Genomic DNA, 18,103 nt, shown 5'->3' on the forward strand with positions numbered 1-18,103 from the left:
GGGGTCACTTATGGGAAGAACCTCACCTGAGAGGTGGTGGTGACTCACGGAAGAGCTTCCTGCAGGAGGAGAGAGAGCTCAGCTTATTAGATGGCCTTCTTACTCCTGCAGAAGTTACTGTTTATATAATCTGGGGAAGGGACCTGGAGGACCTTCACACACACACACACACACACACACACACACACACACACACACACCATGATTGTTTTAAAAATGAGAAGTGTTGATAAAATATCAAGGCAGGCAGCAAACCGGTCAGGGAAGACGTGGGGACGTGCACATGGCTGAGGAGTGTGAGAATGGCTGGCAGAGGCTGGGAGGGAGACCTGCTCTGGTGAAGACCACCCAGCTTCTGCTGGCGCTGCATTCCGGTGAGTCACTGGCAAGGCGGGCTGTAGATGTTGACGTAGCAGGAGGCCGGTGGTTGCAGCTGAGAAGGAGCTGAATAGCACAGCCACCACTTGGGGATCTGTCCTCCTGCCCCTGCCTACAGGTTACCGTATGGAGGGCTCCTTACCCTGAAGGACGGAGGGACGTCGTGCAGAGAGCACTGGAGCACTAGAGCCTGAAGCCTGGGTTGGGCTAAGGGTTTTATTGGATTATCCTGGGTTTGGGTGGAGGGGGGCTGAGTGGAGTGCTGCAGCCACGCGGGAGAGAGAGCTCACTAACAAAAGCACGTGCAATCACTATTATTTTAAAGTGCAACTGGGCTCGCACTGGCCCCACCTTCATTTGGCCAGGAGCCCTGTCCTTGAGCATGAGTCCTGAGGAGAGCCGAGCAGACTCCACAGGGAAGTTAGGCTTCTAGTTCTGAGTCCCTACCGAACTTTTTCTTTTTCTGACGGTTCGGCAAGCATCCCTCCATCTTGTCAGAGAAGGTTTCTTTCTCCCTAACCCTGGGCAGGGTGCTTCTGAATTCTTGTTTAAATCAGTGCTTATCCTCAAACAAATTCAGATTTTAAAAATCTAAGTGATTTGTTTTCCAAGAATTTTATGCAGCAGATCACTTGACATGCTGTTGTTAGCCTTTTCCCTAATGCATTAAAAACAAACAGCAAGCAACGTTGGAAACGAGGTGTTGACAAGAGCCCTTGGTAACCCACTCAGCTTCCTTCAGGGACAAAATCACTGTGTCCTTCAAATGAGGAGCCCCTGTGCCAGATAGCAGCAATCAAGGTATGAGGCCACAGAGTAAGACTGCAGCTGCTAGTGATGGAGAACCAAGACATCAAACTTGGCTAGAACTTCCTCTTAGTTGCAGAAAGGGCAGGGACTTTGTTTTGAGAGAAGAATTGCTGCAAGGTCCCTGGGCAAACATGCTGTGTTCCCTTCCGTGCACCCTCAAGATCCTTGAAGTCTGTCTTCAAACCTTATGCAATTAGTCTTGGAGAGGTGGCTCAGCAGTCAGAGCACTGGTTGCTCTTCTAGAGGACCAGTTCCCAGCATCTACTTAGTGGTTCTCAACCACCTATAACTCCAGTTCTAGGAGCTCTGATGCCCTCTTCTGGCCTCCGTAGGCATTGCATGCACACCCACACACACCCACACACCCACTGAGGGAGGTAAACACCCAGTACACATAGAATAAAAATAGATTATTATAAACCAAAGCAAACCCCACCTATTCCACTAGTGGCTTACACCTTTGAGTGTGTCTAGCAGGGTATTTCCAGAGCATCGGGAACATGAACTGATAAGATCTCTGTCCAGGAAATCTCTGTCATTTGCATGGTGGAGGTGGAGACATCCTACTTGCCCACTGTTTACCTCAGTTACTAAGGCTGCATTGAGACCAGAGAAAAGCTAGGGAGCTGTAGAAAGGAATGGGGAAAATAATTTCCAGTCACGGCTAGGCCAGGCAAAGTGTTTTAAAATTTAAATCTGGGAGACTGGCAGTGTACCTCAGTGGCAAGTGTGCTGCCTAGCTATGAGCGGACTTCTATGCTTGGAATGTGTTTCTTCTAGCATGGTGAGACTCAGTCCTCTGACTGGCTCTGTTTTGTGTCGGCCGAAAGGACCAATCTCACGCTGGGCTTGACCCTTTGGGTGTGGCTCTCCTCCATAGAGAGCTCTGAGAATCCGTTCATTATTCTGAAATATTTAAATCCACAAAAATGTGCTTTATGTGGCTCATCCCCCTTTTAAAAAATACCCTCTCTGGATACTTGTTTGCAGGAATCTGTTTGTTTTTGTTTTACACGTGTTTTGCCTTCGTGCGTTTCTGTGTACCCTGTGCGTGCCATGAACAGTGGCTAGACGTGGCATTGGATGCCCTAGAGCTGCAGTTGCAGATGATTCTGAGTTGCCAGGTTGGTACAGGGAACAGAACCCATTGTCCTCTGCAGCAGTGAAGATGGTGAGCCAAAATTCCCAAGTAAACTCCTCAGCACAGAGATTATGTCCAGCCTAGAGTTCACGTGGCATCTTGATTTAAGAATGATGTAAAAAGTGCTTTGATCCAAGGAGCACTTAACTCTTGATGCCCCAGGTTCTCCTTCTCCAATCTGGCCCAGATTCAAGCACCTGTAGTTAATACATCTTAGAAAGGTGGATCAGCATTTTATAAACCATAAAATGATGGCAGTCTCTTGGAGGAGAGGGGTTTGTGTGGCTACTGCAGGAGGGACCCCAGAAGAGTTGAGGGGACAGTAACCCACAGTGCCAGTGGGCCCTGTGTACCTCAGTCACCTGCTAAGAACAAAGCTTTGGCTTCACCAGGGGCTGAGTGTTGGCACCTTGTTCCCCCATGGCCACACCCTGGATTCTTTTAGAATTTAATCCTAAAATAGTGGTGTTACAAGGTGGAGCCTTACAGGACCCCTTCTCCAGTTCTGCCTTGTGTGACACAGAAGAACACCATGTATCATGCATAAAATCCGCCAGCTCCTTGATCTTGGACTTCCCAGCCTCCAGAACTATGAGCAACACCTTTCTATTGTTCACATTACCCGATGCAAGGTGCTTTGCTATAGTAACCGCCACAGAGCTAAGACATCAGGTGACCCTGTCCCAAAAGAAAATCCTCGCCTGGGAGGTGGCAACCGAAGCTGGCTCGAAGACGTGAATTCTAAGTTCACAGTTAACTCTTTTTATATATAATTGCTATCAAAATTCATGTATTACAAAAAGGGATAGAAATTTTATAACAGGGTTCTAAAAAAATAAAAGTAAGGAGAATATTCATTTGCCAAGGCGTTGATGCTTTCAAAAGATATCGAGGATGCTGTTGCAGATTTGATGGGGAGGTGGGGACAGCGCCCCCATCGTGTTAGGTGTGTTACCTAAATGATCAGTCAGGTTCCCCAGGCGACCCTGTCCTCAGAACACAGGGCCACATGCACTATGGCTTACTGTTGTCTCCTTGATTCTTTCCTTCCTTCTTGGTCCCTTTCGGCCGTCACACAAACCCTCTCTTCTACATGAATGCCACCTTGAGATTCTAGGCCAATCGATTCCTGGTCCCAAGGATAGCCTCTTTCCAGATGAAATTCTGACAAATCTGACATCCACACTTCCATGAGAGCAGAAGAGAGGAGGCCCCGGTTTGCAGCTCACTGTGTGTTAACGCATTTCTCCATGACGGATACAGAACCCTTGGTTGAGCAGGTGTTACCAGAGCTGTCAGGCCAGAGCTTGTGTCTGTGTCTGAGCAGGCAGCTCAGCTCGGACAAGCTAGACTGAGCCTCAGCCTCAGTAGGCAATTAAAGAAGCAAGGAATGGCTAGAGGCAGAAAGGGGGGAAGGGAGGGTCTTCAATGTGGCTGTATTGGGAATAAGGACAAAGGGACCACTTGACTCCTCTATAGTCCATATGTATCTTAAGAAGTCCTGACATGAAATTCATTTAAACAGGAGTCAAGAGGTTTCCAGAGCTAAGCAGGCCAGGTCATCATCTGGGTTCCAGCCTTTTCTTGCTGGGTTGTCTAACAACTTGTCAGAACTGTGTGAAATCTGCTTCTGGGAGACAAGAACCCCATGCCTCAGCCTTCCCCTTTCCCCAGCCGGAGACTCCTGAGAACATTCCAATTCCTTGGGGTCCCATTATTTCACTAGCTTAAGAGTCAAGGGAGAGGCACAGTTGGTTCTCTTTAGACTCTTACAGCTCCTCCCCGATGGTCACACGGGACATTTGGGGACTCTCAAATGACCCTTCTTCTCATATATGACCCTTCCTTCCTGTGCCCCCCCTCCTGCTGCCCCCTCCCCTGCCAGCTCACCAGGTGCCTGTCACATATCGGAGACAAAGAAGAAACCAAGAAGCCTGCATTGTCCTTATTTCAAAAATTGGGTTTAATAATTCATCTAAAAGGGAATTTTTAGCAACAAGCCTTGAATATAAAAAGGGAACAGGCCTTGTCTAAACGGGCGTCTGTTCCTGGAGTTTCCATGCTGAGTGGGGAGAGGGAAGACAGTTGGGTCCACGTGCACCTCTCATGTATGCTGAGGACATCGAGTGTCCCCCACACTACTAGCAAAAGTGATTCTTTAAAGCAACCTTTGCAGGGAAGGGAATTTGAGCCACACCCTGAAAGTCTCCTTTGTTGCTGCGGAAATCCACCTACAGGTCATTCCAACCAACAACCGGGCAGAAACAGCTACAGATTATAAATCTGTTTCCTGCCCAGACGACCCCCCCCACCATCGCCAGGAATACCAAACCACTGATGCTTTGCCAGGCAGACGGCAGCAGGTGAGGGGTCTGTGGGTCTCCACACTGCACACACAAAGCTGTTTAGAATGTCGCAGAAATCAGTCACCCCCCCCACAGCCGAGCTGCTGAAGCGTGACAGGCTGCCTTTAAATACCTGTCACTCCAACTTGCTGATACTCGAGGAGGAGGGGAAGCCGGTAGAACAAGCAGGTTGCCGGCCATGAATAGGGCTGCAGTCATCTGCAGCAGGAGGCGCCACCAACCCTGTCAGATCCAAGGATGGGAAAGATGCCAGGGAGCATGGAACACCTCCTCTTTCATTTGATACCCAGTGTCTGCCTCCTGCCTGAAGACACTTGCAGATTAGCATCTCCAAGTCCCTTTCTCCCTGTTTTGCTGTGGCAGAGTCTCACTGAACCCAGGAGCATCCTGAATGAACTGAATTTCCTAAACGCTTCATATATCTGTGATCATGCGAAGTCTCTTGAGATCTGGAAGATTGCTACTCAAGGCAATTTTTCCCCCTCAAAGATGTAACCTGTTTATCATTTAAGAGTCTCTAGAGCAAAGAAACCCAGAACGAGGAGAGAAAACCAGTAGGTACCCTCTACCCCGAGGCGTGTGGGCCCTGCTCACCTTTCTGGAGAATAATTTGACCCTTTAAAAGTGTGACTTTCTGGGCTGAGGATGTAGTTCAGTTGGTAGAGTGCTTGCCTAACATTCATGAAGCCCTGAGTTTAGTCTCCAGCCAAGGTGGTGTATGACTGTAGCTCAGCATTCCGGAGGTACAGACAGGAGGAGTGTCAGGCTTGGCTTGGGTAGGAAAGGGTTTAAGTCCATCACGAAGGGGAGACAGGGCAGGAATTCAAAGCAGGAACCTGAAGCAGAAGATGTGGTGGCAGAACGCTTCCTACCAGCTTGCTCCCTGTGGTTTTTCTCAAACTTAGTTTCTTAGAACAACTGGACCACCTACATGCAGTAGCTCCACCCACAGTGGGCGGGGCCCAACCTACACCAACTATTAATCAAGAAAATGCCTCAGACTTGCTTCTCAATTGAAGTTCCCTCTTTTGAGAGGACAGCCAGTCATTTGACAGACAGACAAAGGAACAAAGGAACAACAACTGTTCTGAGGCCAGGCTACTGTATATGAGACTTTTTCTCAAAAGGAAAAGAAAAGAAAAAGGAAGGGAAGGGCGGGGTGGAGAGAGGGCAGGGCAGGGAGGGCGGGGCACAGCAGATTCACCCTGACAAGGCTCTTGCTGCCTGTTTGTCCTTGAGGAAGAGTCAAGGACTATTACTGCTTTCCGGGTTCAGCATTTACAAAACTGAAAGTTGGGAAGCAGCTGAGAAGTCAAAATCTGAGACTAGTGATTAATTCAATCTCAGTGAATTCTAGCAACGGAGTACTGCACAGTTGGTAAAAGAGCTATAGATTATTAGATGATCCTGGAACTCCTGTCGTAGAGTTATAAAACACCATAGGACAATGCGTTACGATAGTTTTTAGTTCTTTTAGTAAATTTGAATTTATTACGTACATACACTTAGGAAAACCACTGGGAGCATTTTTCTGGACCCTATTTGGAGGACGCTGGGATTGGTTGCCCTCCAAGCTTCCGTCTAATGTAGCACATCACTTACTGGGAGCAAAACGATGAAGAAAACTGCACCAGAGTCTGATGAAGCGAACAAAGCCTTTGTGTCCTCGTTTGAAAAGATAGCTCAGATCAGCTTGATCTGCAAAGAGCCACCGGACAGTGTACTTCGCCAAGCTGAAGCTAATGGGGTGATGCATCCTGTGCTTCTGGGAGTTAGAGAACGGTGGTGCCTCCAATGGAGGGGCACAGCCCTGACCCCCTCAAACACTACCTTCCAAACAAGAGCCCCCAGCCTCTGTTCTGAAGCAAAGGGATCTGTGGAGTTGGGGTATAGACTCTGGAGCCAAACTGTCTGGGTCCAAATTCTCCTGATAGCTGGGCCACTTAACCTCCCTGAGCCTCGCTTCCTCCTCTGGCTGCTGAGGTGCAGAGCTTAGATGGCTTCCTGAACCAGAGGCGGGCAGCCCTGCTGGCTTAGCTAGAAGCTGCCGGTCTCTCCTGTGGCTTAGCAGAGGCGCCTCAAGCACTTTAGCACTAGGAGAGGAGGGAGAGGGCGCGCAGATCCTGGCGAAATGCTAATGTGCTCCGTCCTGGATATGCGGTGGGGACACCTAATGCAGGTTAAAACACCCAGCACACACATGTGCACACCCAGCCACACTGATACTCACCTGGCTTCTAGGCTCACTTCTGTCCCCCAGGCTGGTTTTAAGTGGTTTCTGTTATCCCTCAGCAACCATAGAGGGCAGGCTGAAGAAGGGAAGTGGGGGGGGGTGCAGAGGAGTAAAGACAGGTCTCCCCAACACTGAGGCCACCAGCCATCTGGTTCCCAGTGTACCTGAAGGTCCCACCTGGGAACTTCAGTGGATTCTGGATTGAAGGGGAACGAGAGAGTCAATGGGGGAGTGAGCAAACATAACATCCTTGGAATGTCCCCAGCCTTAAGTGGGTCACGCTCTGCCCCAGTCCCTGGCTATGCTGGGGCAGTGGTCCTGAGACTCTGTTAGGCCACCCTCCAGAGATACTGCACTCACAGTGACAGCCATAGCTCCATACCGTAGCCCTCACCACACTACCAGCATGGAGCCAAGCAAACCAGTCCTACCCGTTTTTCAACTTATTGTTATTTCTAATTGTGTGTGTCTGTGTGTGCATCTGTGTGTGTCTCTGTGATGTGTATGTGTGTGTGAGTATATATATATATATATGTGTGTGTGTGTGTGTGTGTGTATGTGTGTGTGCATCTGTGTCTCTGTGTGTATGTCTGTGTGTATGTGTGTGTGAGTATATATATGTGTGTGTGCGTGTGTGTGTGTGTGAGTATATATATGTGTGTGTGCGTGTGTGTGTGTGTGTGTGAGTATATATGTGTGTGTGTGTGTGTGAGTATATATGTGTGTGTCTGTGTGTGTGAGTATATATGTGTGTGCATCTGTGTCTCTGTGTGTATGTCTGTGTGTATGTCTGTGTGAGTATATATATGTGTGTGTGTGTGTGCATCTGTGTCTCTGTGTATGTCTGTGTGTGTGAGTATATATATGTGTGTGTGTGTGTGAGTATATATATATGTGTGTGTGTGTGTGTGAGTATATATGTGTGTGTGTCTGTGTGTGTGCATCTGTGTCTGTATATGTGTGTGTCTATGTGTGTTAGTAAGTCATTAGAGTTCAGTGCTGAGGAGGCCAGAGATACCCCATACCCGGAGTAGGAGTTACACGCAGTTGAGAGCTGCCATATGGGTGCTTGGGAAACAAATTCAGGGTCTCTTGCTGGCGCAGCAGCACTCTGAGCCGCTGAGCCACCTTCCTGTTCCTCTGTTTATCTTCCATCTCTATTTTATAGATAGAGAGACTGATACTCAGACACAGTAAGTTACCCATCCAAGTTGTAGTAGGTAAAATAACGGCTCCCCAATGATGTTTTCTTGTCATTGTGACAGCTGCCTATAGGAAGTGGGGGTGGGGGGGAGAAGGGCTGGGGACCAGGAGTCACAAAAGACACTTTATAACCTTCTTCCTACATAACCCCTGTAACCTGCTTCCCAAGCTAGGTCTCTAGAAGCTTCACCAGCTCTGGAAACAATACTACCAATCAGAATCCCAGTGTTCTGGATGTGAGCCTGTGGCGACATTTCATAATCAAACCATGGCAGCATCCTTATCTTTGATGTCTAATCCTTAGTGTCAAGGCAACTGGATTGGGAGCCACTTTAAGAGGCACTCTGGGTGTGTCTCTCAGATGTTTCCAGAGTGGGTGAGCAGACACCAGGATTCATTGCGCTCTGCTTCCTGCCTAGGAACATGATGTAACTGGATGTGACCGGATGAACCACCCCTTCTGAAGGAAGAGTCAAAATTGATTAAAGGCAGAAAAATGAACAGAAAGTCAATAAAGACAACAAAGGGTGGTTAGTGAGGACACCACCCTAACCAAGAGGCTGCAGAAAGGTAAGACTCTCATGCACAAATGCAGCAAGCCATGTTGGCCGATTTCTAGTCAACAGACATCTATGGTAAACAGGTGAAGACATTTGCAATGGTTTTTAAAAAGATCAGGGGCCAGTGAGGTAGCTCAGTGGGTACAAACCTGATAACCCAAGTGGATCCCAAGGACCCACATAGTGGAAGAAGAAAACCAACTCCTGGAAGTTAACCTTTGACCTCCATGCTTTCGCCATGCCATACTCAAAATAAAGAAACAAAATGTAATGGCCCTCAAAATTAAAAAAAGAAAGTAAGTATGTGTGTGCAAGTGTGTGTGTAAGTGTGTGTGTAAATATGTGTGTGTGTGTGTTGGAAATTAGCAAGAGAAAGTTGGAAGCCTTACAGAGAATAGGTAAAGAAGAGGTGTTGTTGATTCACAGACAAGATTTTCAAATGCTAGTGACCAGGTAATGCAATTAAAACAATGGGCTTAACGAATTGTACCCATAGAAAGAAAGAAAATAGAAACAGGAGAAGAGAGACTGACAAGGTTGTAGGGAGGGGAAGTTTTCTGTGCTGCTTCGGAAGAGGGTGAACTTGGCAGTCAGCTGTTCAGGAACTCTCCTATAGAACCATTCTCTTGGAAACCCGGCCCGGGACCTGTGAGCAAGGAACAAGCATCTTCGCAACTACAGTTTTGTTTTTGTTTTGGGGTTTAGTTTTTCTTTATGTGCATCTGTGTGGGAATAAACAACTTGGGGTCTCCCTGCACCTGAAATAATAAAACAAGAAGAGACCTCACTTTTCCAAGTCAAACCAAACTGCAGAAGTGGGTCATCCCCAAGGACAGCGGGCTTGTCACAGAAGATAATGCCAGCTGCTTCTCTAAAGTCCAAGAGTTGGGAGGACTGAGGCCAGGTGTAACACATCCAGAAAAGCCCTTCAAAGATTGACTGAATCCACCTTAAAAGATCAAACGCCATTTCAAGTTGCCAGGAGAAATTGAATGAGATTTTTTTCCCTGGAGCTTAGAAAATGAAAACAAAGATTACAACAATATGTTTTGTTTTATGTTTTACAAATTTTGTCTTCAGCGAGACCTCTCTCTGCTGTTTGCCATGAGAGCCATGGCTGAGGTGCTGAGCATTCAGCGTGTCCACGAAAGACTGAACAGATGAGGCTTCACCCTCAGAAACAAGGCAAACAGCGCCGTACCTTTTCTGCTTATCGACATCTTGGCTTTAATGTACAAGACTTTTTAGGTTTCGCTAACTGCACGTGGCTTTAGCGATTTCCAGCTTAACATTTAACATCTCCGTGAAATCCTGCCTCTGCACACTGCGGTTTCTCTCTGGCATTGATCTGGACCATGTTTGCTTTGCTATTTGCTAGCTGGGGCAGGAGCGTCCCAGCAGGAAGCTACTTTGTAAAGGGTCTGCCAGAACCATCTGATCATTTCCTTCTGCTCACTGGGCAGCCTCACTCCCCTAGGAGGTGAGGAGACAGAGACTCTCGGCAGTGGTTGAAATTGGTTGTCACCTGAATGGATCTAGAACCACTCAGGAGACAAACCTCCGGACATGACTGTAAGGAACTGTAGGTTAAGTTAATGGAGGTGGAAATCCCCCTCCTCCCCCCACCAAATGTGAGCAGCAGCCGCCCAAGGAACTGGGTCCCAGACCATACAAAAAGGAAAATGCCAGCTGAACTCGTGTTCCTCTCCTGAACTTCCCAGAGGAGTGAGTTCTTCCCAACTGAGGGCACAGCGACTGCCTGCCTCCCCTCCTGATACCATTCTTTCCTCTTCATGAGGGAGAGGATGCTCAAACTGTGTGCCCAGATAAGATGTTCTCTTCCTTCCTACCTAGGTTTTGTCATGTCAAAAAAAAAAAAAAAAAAAAAGTAATACTTTCTGTATTAACCTCACTTCCCAGCTAAGAGGCTCACAGAAATCAGACAGCTTGCTCGGTGTACCATGCCTTGACCGTGGTGTGCCAAGACGGGGACAGAGAGATGGGTAATGTTGAAAAAAAAAATACAAAGGTTTTGAAGGGATGGCGAGGCTGACGGGGAAGTGGAGGCACGGACAGTAATTGCAAACCCAGAATCTTAATGAATGATGTGAGATTCAAGCCCCAGTAACTTCAGGGTTTTCTTCTCAGGTCCCTCAGCTAATTCTTGTTGCAAATGCTCTTCTCCCTCCTTCTCACACCATTCCTTCTTCATTTCTCCAACTGCCCCCAAGGGAGTGCTTCCTGAACAAGCCTTCCACATTCAGCTTTCCTGAACCCACCTTAGGTGGCATCTCCAGCCCTGGTTGAGGCCATCCTTGCCCCACACGTCTTGGGAGAAGCCTCTTCCATCCTCCCAGGTTAGGCCTTGTGAGGACTTTGCCACAGCCCTGATTCTTCTTGATCATATTTGCCCCCACAATTACCACAGGCACTCAGCTAAGCACCCATGCCCTCCTGCTGCCCAGAGAAGCCCATGAACAGCGGTAGAACGGAGTACTCAGTCTGGGATAGTCGATGTCCAGAGAAGAAGGCTGTGGACATGCGGTTTTTCTAGAAGCACGAATGACCAGGGAATTCGATGTTGAAGGGGAAACTCAGTTCTGTGGTAGCTGCCCTTCACCCGAGGAGACATGATACAGTCCTAGAGGCATCGAATCCTGTGGCAGAAGCTGATTCTAGAACCATTACAGAGTCTGGTCCTTACCCTCTAAACCTCTCTGGGTCTTGAGCTCTGCCAGGTGTCTGATTGCGTTGATGTTAATGGTGAAGTGGGAAAGGGTGGTCTAAGAACCATGGAGGAGTGTGCGCGCGTGTGCTGAGGCTCCTGCCACTGAAGGAGCCCTGTGCCTTTGGAGATTTCAACACATTATTCTCCCTCGTCAGGGACACAGACAACAGCCCAAAGAACATCAGCATTCCACCCAGAGCCTGCCCAGTACAGCACAGGAGATGCCTCGTCACTGAACAGGGCCCCCATCCAGTTCTTTGGGGAGTCTGCCAGAGGGCAGAATGGCACCAGAAGCTTTGCTGAGCTGAGACTTGGTGAGCATGAAGAAGGACAGCGTCCCCTGAGCACTTGTGGTCACCCTTGTGAAGGCGTTGGCTCTGCTTTGTGCTGTCATTCTGTTTCACGGGGGGGGGGGGTGGGGGGGGCTTATTCAGCAATTCTTTGGAAGGACTCTGCTATTAGAAGCCAGGCTAGCAACATCCCCATATGTCCTCCCTTCCGTGTGTGTGTGTGTGTGTGTGTGTGTGTGTGTGTGCGTGCTCTCAAATGTGTGTCTTGAGACAGGGTCTTGTCATGTAACCCTAACTGGTTTGGTCTGGTATTCTTCCTGCCTCTGCTTCCCTAGTGCCCAAATTATAAGCATGGCCCCCACACCTATACTAGTTCAGCCTTGCTTCTGCCAATCCAGATGTGTCCCAAGGCTCTTCCGGGGAAAGGAGTGGACTTTGCACAAGACAGCAAAGGCGAATGGCCACGCAACGGCAGGTGCAGCACCAGTGGAGCCGTCAGCTCTGTCTCTCGGCCTCAGAGCCAAGAAGAATGGGTTTCTCGGTCCCTTCTTCCCCTTCGAAGTTAGAATAAAGCCAAGAGCATCACAGAAATGGAAAGAGTTTCTCTGACTCCTTGGTGGTGGGGGGAGGAATGAGAGACAGAATTTCTCACAGCAAAGTTAGCTGGGGAAACGTCTGGCAAACTCGGTACTGGGTTTGACCACAGCAGGCTTCCACTGCCAACAGGAAAGCATCAAAGAGGACTATGCAGAAAAAAGCAACCGGACACAGCTGTCACGCCTCTGCCAGCTCCCTGTCATGGATCACCCCCCCACCCCATTGTGGAGGAAGGCTTTGGATGGGAACCAAGCAGTTCAGTGTGCCGCCCCCCCCCCCAAGGGTCAGCTCTGCAGTGCATTCCCGCCAGGCCATGTGCTCTCACAGAGAGGGCTTGTTGCTGTGCTATGCTTGGCACACAGCAGACAGAAAGAGCTGCGGGCAGACTGATGATGAGGAGTAACCACCTCGGTAACTTCCTCAGCGGGCTGCCCACCGAAAGTAACTGGGGGGCTGGGCTTGGTTCTCAAGGCAATTTGATTTGGGGTTGGACTTTTTAGACAGCCATAGCACCTGTACCAAAGGCCAATGGGAAGCAAAACCCGGAAGGGGAAATCTCAAGCAATTAGAGTAACTACTCACAACGGACAGGACGGGGGGGGGGGGCACTGAGCAGGGAAGGGACCAGTAACACAGTTTTGTACGATTTAATAAAATGTGTAATTGACCCTTATTGGATTTATTTGTGTTACAAAAGAAAAGCTGTTTGCTAATGAGCAAAGCTTTACTCTCCAAATTTCAGATCATAAATTTATTTTCCCTCTTCCTCGCTAGTTTGGCACGTTCTTTAAATGGCTCGGTTAAAACGATTATTAATCCTAAATTAGATATCCTTGGTAATGAATCCCCAAGAGCCAAGGAAAGTGACCCTGTTCCCACTTCATCTCCTCCAGGGCACACTGTTATTTTCTTCCTCTAGTAATACAGTGCTTTAATCTAAAAGCAGAAATGTCCTCTTGGTTAGAGGAAATCATGAGAACCTCACGGTGAAAAGCCATCGCTACTCAGCTCTGCTTTGAACTTCCCACTAAGGAGTATGTTTTAAAATGAAATAGTGGGTTGGGACTGAGGGATGGACCACGGCCGGGAGCCGAGGGTTGCACGGTCTTCTGCCATCAGAGGCCTGGGGCCTCACGTGGCCTCACTTGCTGGCTAATATGGAGCAGGAAGCAGACGGCCTCTAGGATAACCTCACCACCATAACCTTACCCTCTGTCTGTCCCATCGCGCATGTGCTACCTATGCTGCCTCTTTTCTGCTGGCCGCCCTCGGGGCAACTCCTCTCCTAGCGCCAAAGACATCAAGAAAATACTAGCATGGGCATCGAGGGGGACGATGACCGGCTCAACAAGGCCATCAATGAGCTGAAAGGGACAAATTGAGGATGTCATCACTCAGGGTGCTGTGGGGCTGTGGCTGTTTCTGCTGCCCATGGCTCTGCAGCTCCTGCTGTGGGTTCTGCACACACACACACCCACACTGCAGCAGAGAAAGACCAGAAGGAGGAGGAGTCCGAGGAGTCGGATGACGACATGGGATTTGGCTTGTTTGATTAGATTCCTGCACCCTTGCAAATAAAGCCTTTTTATGTATCTTGAGTGGCAGTATAAAGAAATGAAATAGTGTTTGTGCTAGCTGGCTGCCTCATCTGTAAGATATGACAATGTAGTTCGTAAGCTGTAGGGTTGCTGGGAGTCAAGCGCGGAAAACAGCTCCACGTCCACAGTGAATATCGCCTTCTGGACATCGCTCGCCATTTGTCATCCCAGGCCACTCAGGTAGCTGCACTGGCATGACCTCAAACGACATTTTTAAATATTTCTCAGCAATATTCAATTTGAATGGGCTCCAAGAAGTACTTTTCCACTAATAAACACAAGTTTGTTTTTTTTTCTGAACAAACCCGATTTAAAAATTGTGTGTGTTTATGTGTGAGAGTGTGTTTATAGATGTGTGTGTGAAAATATGAGTGTGTATGTGTGTGTATGTGTGTGAGTGTGTGTGAGAATGTGTGAGTGTGTGTGAGAATGTGTGAGTGTGTGTATGTGTGTGAGTTTGTGAGTGTATGTGAGAATGTGTGAATGTGTGTAACTGTAAGTGTGTGAGTGTGTGTAAGTATGAGTGTGTATGTGTGTTTAAGTGTGTGTGAGTGTGTGTGTGAGATCATGAAACTAGGGAAGAGAGGACAGAAGCTCTCTCAGGGTAGAAAACATACATGCCAAGCAAGCAGAGAGAGGCATGTGATAGAAGGAAGAAGCAGCCCGGGAGGGAGAAGGGATGGGAAGGAACTGAGAACAAACCATAATATTCTATACATATAGAATGTCAGGATGGAGCTGTTGCTTTTTATGCTAATGTCAAGAAATTAATAAAAGTAACGCTATACTGTGATAGTAGTTTTTCCAACCTCGATAACACACACACACATACACACACACACACACACACACACACACACACACACACACACGCCAGCCCTCATCAACTTCTTTTGGTATAAAACACAAGCAGCAATGGCTGCTGTGTTTGCCCATGGCCAGCTGGCCAGGCGTGGAAGGACATGGACCTGCAGAGTGAAGGGAACCACATAGGAAGAACACAGCCGTCCCGGGCTCTCTTGGTGGCAGTAACAAACCACCCAGAACCGAGGGAAGCTAGAGGAGCCTACAGGGACAGGGACGGCATACTTCCTTTCTGTGTGTGCTTCTGTTCAGTGATGACCCCGCCCCTTAACCCCCAGCCTCATTAGCGGGCCTTTCAGGTTCTCTGTATAACTAAGTCCTACTCTTGCAGAATTCTCAAGTTATTTCAGCATAGGGCCGAAGCCACCAGTAGGAAGTAAGAAAGGGGGAGCCTGAGAGGAGGAGGCTGGGATTTCTGGGCAGGTTCACTGTGAGCTGAAAATGCGTGCCCTTGAGTTCCAGTAAAATCTGTGTCACTTACCCAGCAATCTCCAGGGCGGACTAGATAGCCACCCCGCAGCCATCACCTTGACCATAAAACAGGCAATTTTTATATTTGTCCAGCTCTGTGTGTTTTCGCAGCAGCACTGACCTTCAGTTCAGAGAAACCCAAGAGGAATGGTTCAAATAATGTTTTATTTTCCTCATGCGACTGAGTTCAGATCCGTGGCCTAGGGCTAGCTGTACAACTACCCAGAAACCACCAGGAACCCAAGACTGCAACACCCCAAGCTTCTGTAGCTGATACAGTTGCAGTCTGTGCCTTAACCTGTGTTTGTTTGTTTGTTTGTTTTTTTAAACAGTATCTCACTTTTCGATTCTGTCTTGGAACTTGCTATGTAAACCAAGCTGGACCAGAACTCAGAGAGATCCTCCTGCCTCTGCCTTTCAAGTGCTGGGACTAAAGGTGTGTCCACCATGTCTATCTTTTTACTGTTTTTTAAAAAAAATCATAAAGTAACTTTTTGAACTTGCTTATTAGTGGTAGAGCAGTTGCAGATGTCTGATGAGCCAAAGGGAGTGGAACCTTTGGAGAAATAAATGAACCCCAGGCAGGGCTGGTTGGGGGGACTAAGAAGTGAAAAGTAAAAGTTCACAGGGAGGGAACACTACCTGCTTTAAAGGCTCACCCAGGAATTACCCATTCCTCTGGGGATGAGGAGTAGGGAGGTGGGACCTCCCAGAGAATATGCGGAGAAATATCGTGGCTTCTTTGGTATTCATAGGATGAGCACTGCGGTTGACCAGGACAAGCACAGAGATGGACTTTCTAAGGCAGTCCTCTCTCCTCTCTTCTAATTCTCCCCGAATACTTGACCTGTCACATCTGGAGAATCATGGAGTTGCAACAGAGGTCTTCAATTGGACCTATGGCCACACACTGTGCCTCAGCCACCCCAGCCGTGTGGTGTTGTTCCTGAGTGTCTCTCCAGCCGAGGCCACCACAAGCTATGGAAGGATCCTAGGATAACTATTATTTATCATACAAACAGAACACTTGAGAAGAAGTGTAAATTCTGTTATAATCATACAAAACCAAAAGCATCAATGAAAACAGCAAAGTGTCTGTGTATGGTAGAGGGGTTCATCCAAGAATCAAAGCTCAGGGGTATTTGACACCAGGCATCCAAGCCCTTGGAGCCCCCACAGCCTTTGATTCAATGACCCTGTCTCTGAATCGCTCCACACTCCTCAGAGTTGAAGAACTGCAAAACTACGTGTGCTTTTGTCACAGCACCGGTCAAAACAGGAAGGTCTTTACCCCGCTGATAGCTCGCGCACGTTCAGTAAATCATGGCTCAATTCTTGACAAAATACCAGGGATTACTGAAAAAAGAATTTTTTTTCCTGAAGAGTTAATGGTGCACAGTTGAACAGAAAAAGACCTATAAAATATACTATGAATAATCGGTTTTTTTATTCTGGAAATATTCATAAAGTGAGAACTGCAGCTGTAGTCTGTACGTGCTATGTAAGATTAGGGACGGGCAGGAGCAGGGGAGACGGCCTGAGGTTAGCTCCAAGCACTCACGTGGAAGCTCACAATCAGATGTAGCTCCAGCTCTACGGGACCCAACACCCTCTTCTGGCCTCTGTGGGTAATGCATGCAAGTGGTACACACACACACACACACACACACACACACACAGACACACACACATCTGCACATGCTAGCCATGACACACATGCATGCACCCAAATAAATGCAACTTAATGAAGAGAAATTACAAAGCAACCTTAACAAAAATATGTTTAAATAAACATGCTTCTAACATATGCTTTTACATGAAAACAATTTAGATGATTTTTCTTGTGTTTCTACAATTCCCTCAACTATGAAAAGAGAGGTGTTTTGGGAACATTCCCTTCAGTCTGGGAGCTGGGAGGGAACAAAGCTTAGTGTCTTTTTTTTGCCAAACATGTTTTCCTTTTAGTACACAAAGAGCCAATTTTGTTCGTCAGATCACACACTTTTTACAAAGAATTTTTAAAGGAAAGTAAATTTTCGTAGGTTTTGTTTGTTTGTTTTTATGGCACTGTGCAGAATTGGCCTTCGGGACTACATGTTGTGTGTTTGTGTTGTAGCCTGTGTTTGTGTCTCCCTGACCTTCATCTGTGGGAGTCCTGACCCCACAGGAGTGGTTCTCAGAGGTGAAGAAGCACCTGTGAGCAAAGTTTTTATGAGTGGTGTCAGCTATGAGACCCCGTGACACCAACATACTTTGAAGGAGGCTGGCCCCTACATATGCTGACACACCGACATACTTTGAAGGAGGCTGATCCCTACATATGTTGACACACCGACATACTTTGAAGGAGGCTGGTCCCTACATATGCTGACACACCAACATACTTTGAAGGAGGCTGGCCCCTACATATGCTGACACACCGACATACTTTGAAGGAGGCTGATCCCTACATATGTTGACACACCGACATACTTTGAAGGAGGCTGGTCCCTACATATGCTGACACACCGACATAGAAGCCTCTTAGCTCCAGTGTTCATTACAGCAGCTCACACTCACCAATACACACCAAGACATACTTCAGCAGCAAAACTGAACCCTTTAGTCCTTAGAACCCTGGATGACAGGGGTTTCAAAGGCTGTCACTGGTAAGAAACCCAGGAAGGTGCTGCCAACAGCGTCAAGCTTCCCGAAGACCAGAAGTTGCTGCCAGCGCCGGCCAGCACTCAGGTGGGATTGTGCACACGGTGTAGTTTATGCTGCTCTGCTGCTTTGCTGCTTTTCACATTTCGGGCCAGAAGGCTGTAAGCTGTTGCTGTCTCCCGAGAGCAAGCTCTGTTACTCCTGCTGCTGGAGACTGGGTG

General features: G+C 47.9%; 1 pseudogene across 1 annotated transcript; it reads left to right on the plus strand.

The window, feature by feature from the left end:
* The first annotated feature begins 283 nt into the window (after window positions 1-283).
* Window positions 284-13,862, plus strand: LOC308434434 (large ribosomal subunit protein P2-like; annotated as a pseudogene). Its single transcript has 3 exons — window positions 284-374; window positions 11,575-11,733; window positions 13,542-13,862. The product of its transcript is annotated as a large ribosomal subunit protein P2-like (transcript).
* Window positions 13,863-18,103: the final 4,241 nt, after the last annotated feature.

This window comes from Micromys minutus (assembly GCF_963924665.1).
Source record: "Micromys minutus genome assembly, chromosome: 21".
Taxonomy (NCBI): domain Eukaryota; kingdom Metazoa; phylum Chordata; class Mammalia; order Rodentia; family Muridae; genus Micromys; species Micromys minutus.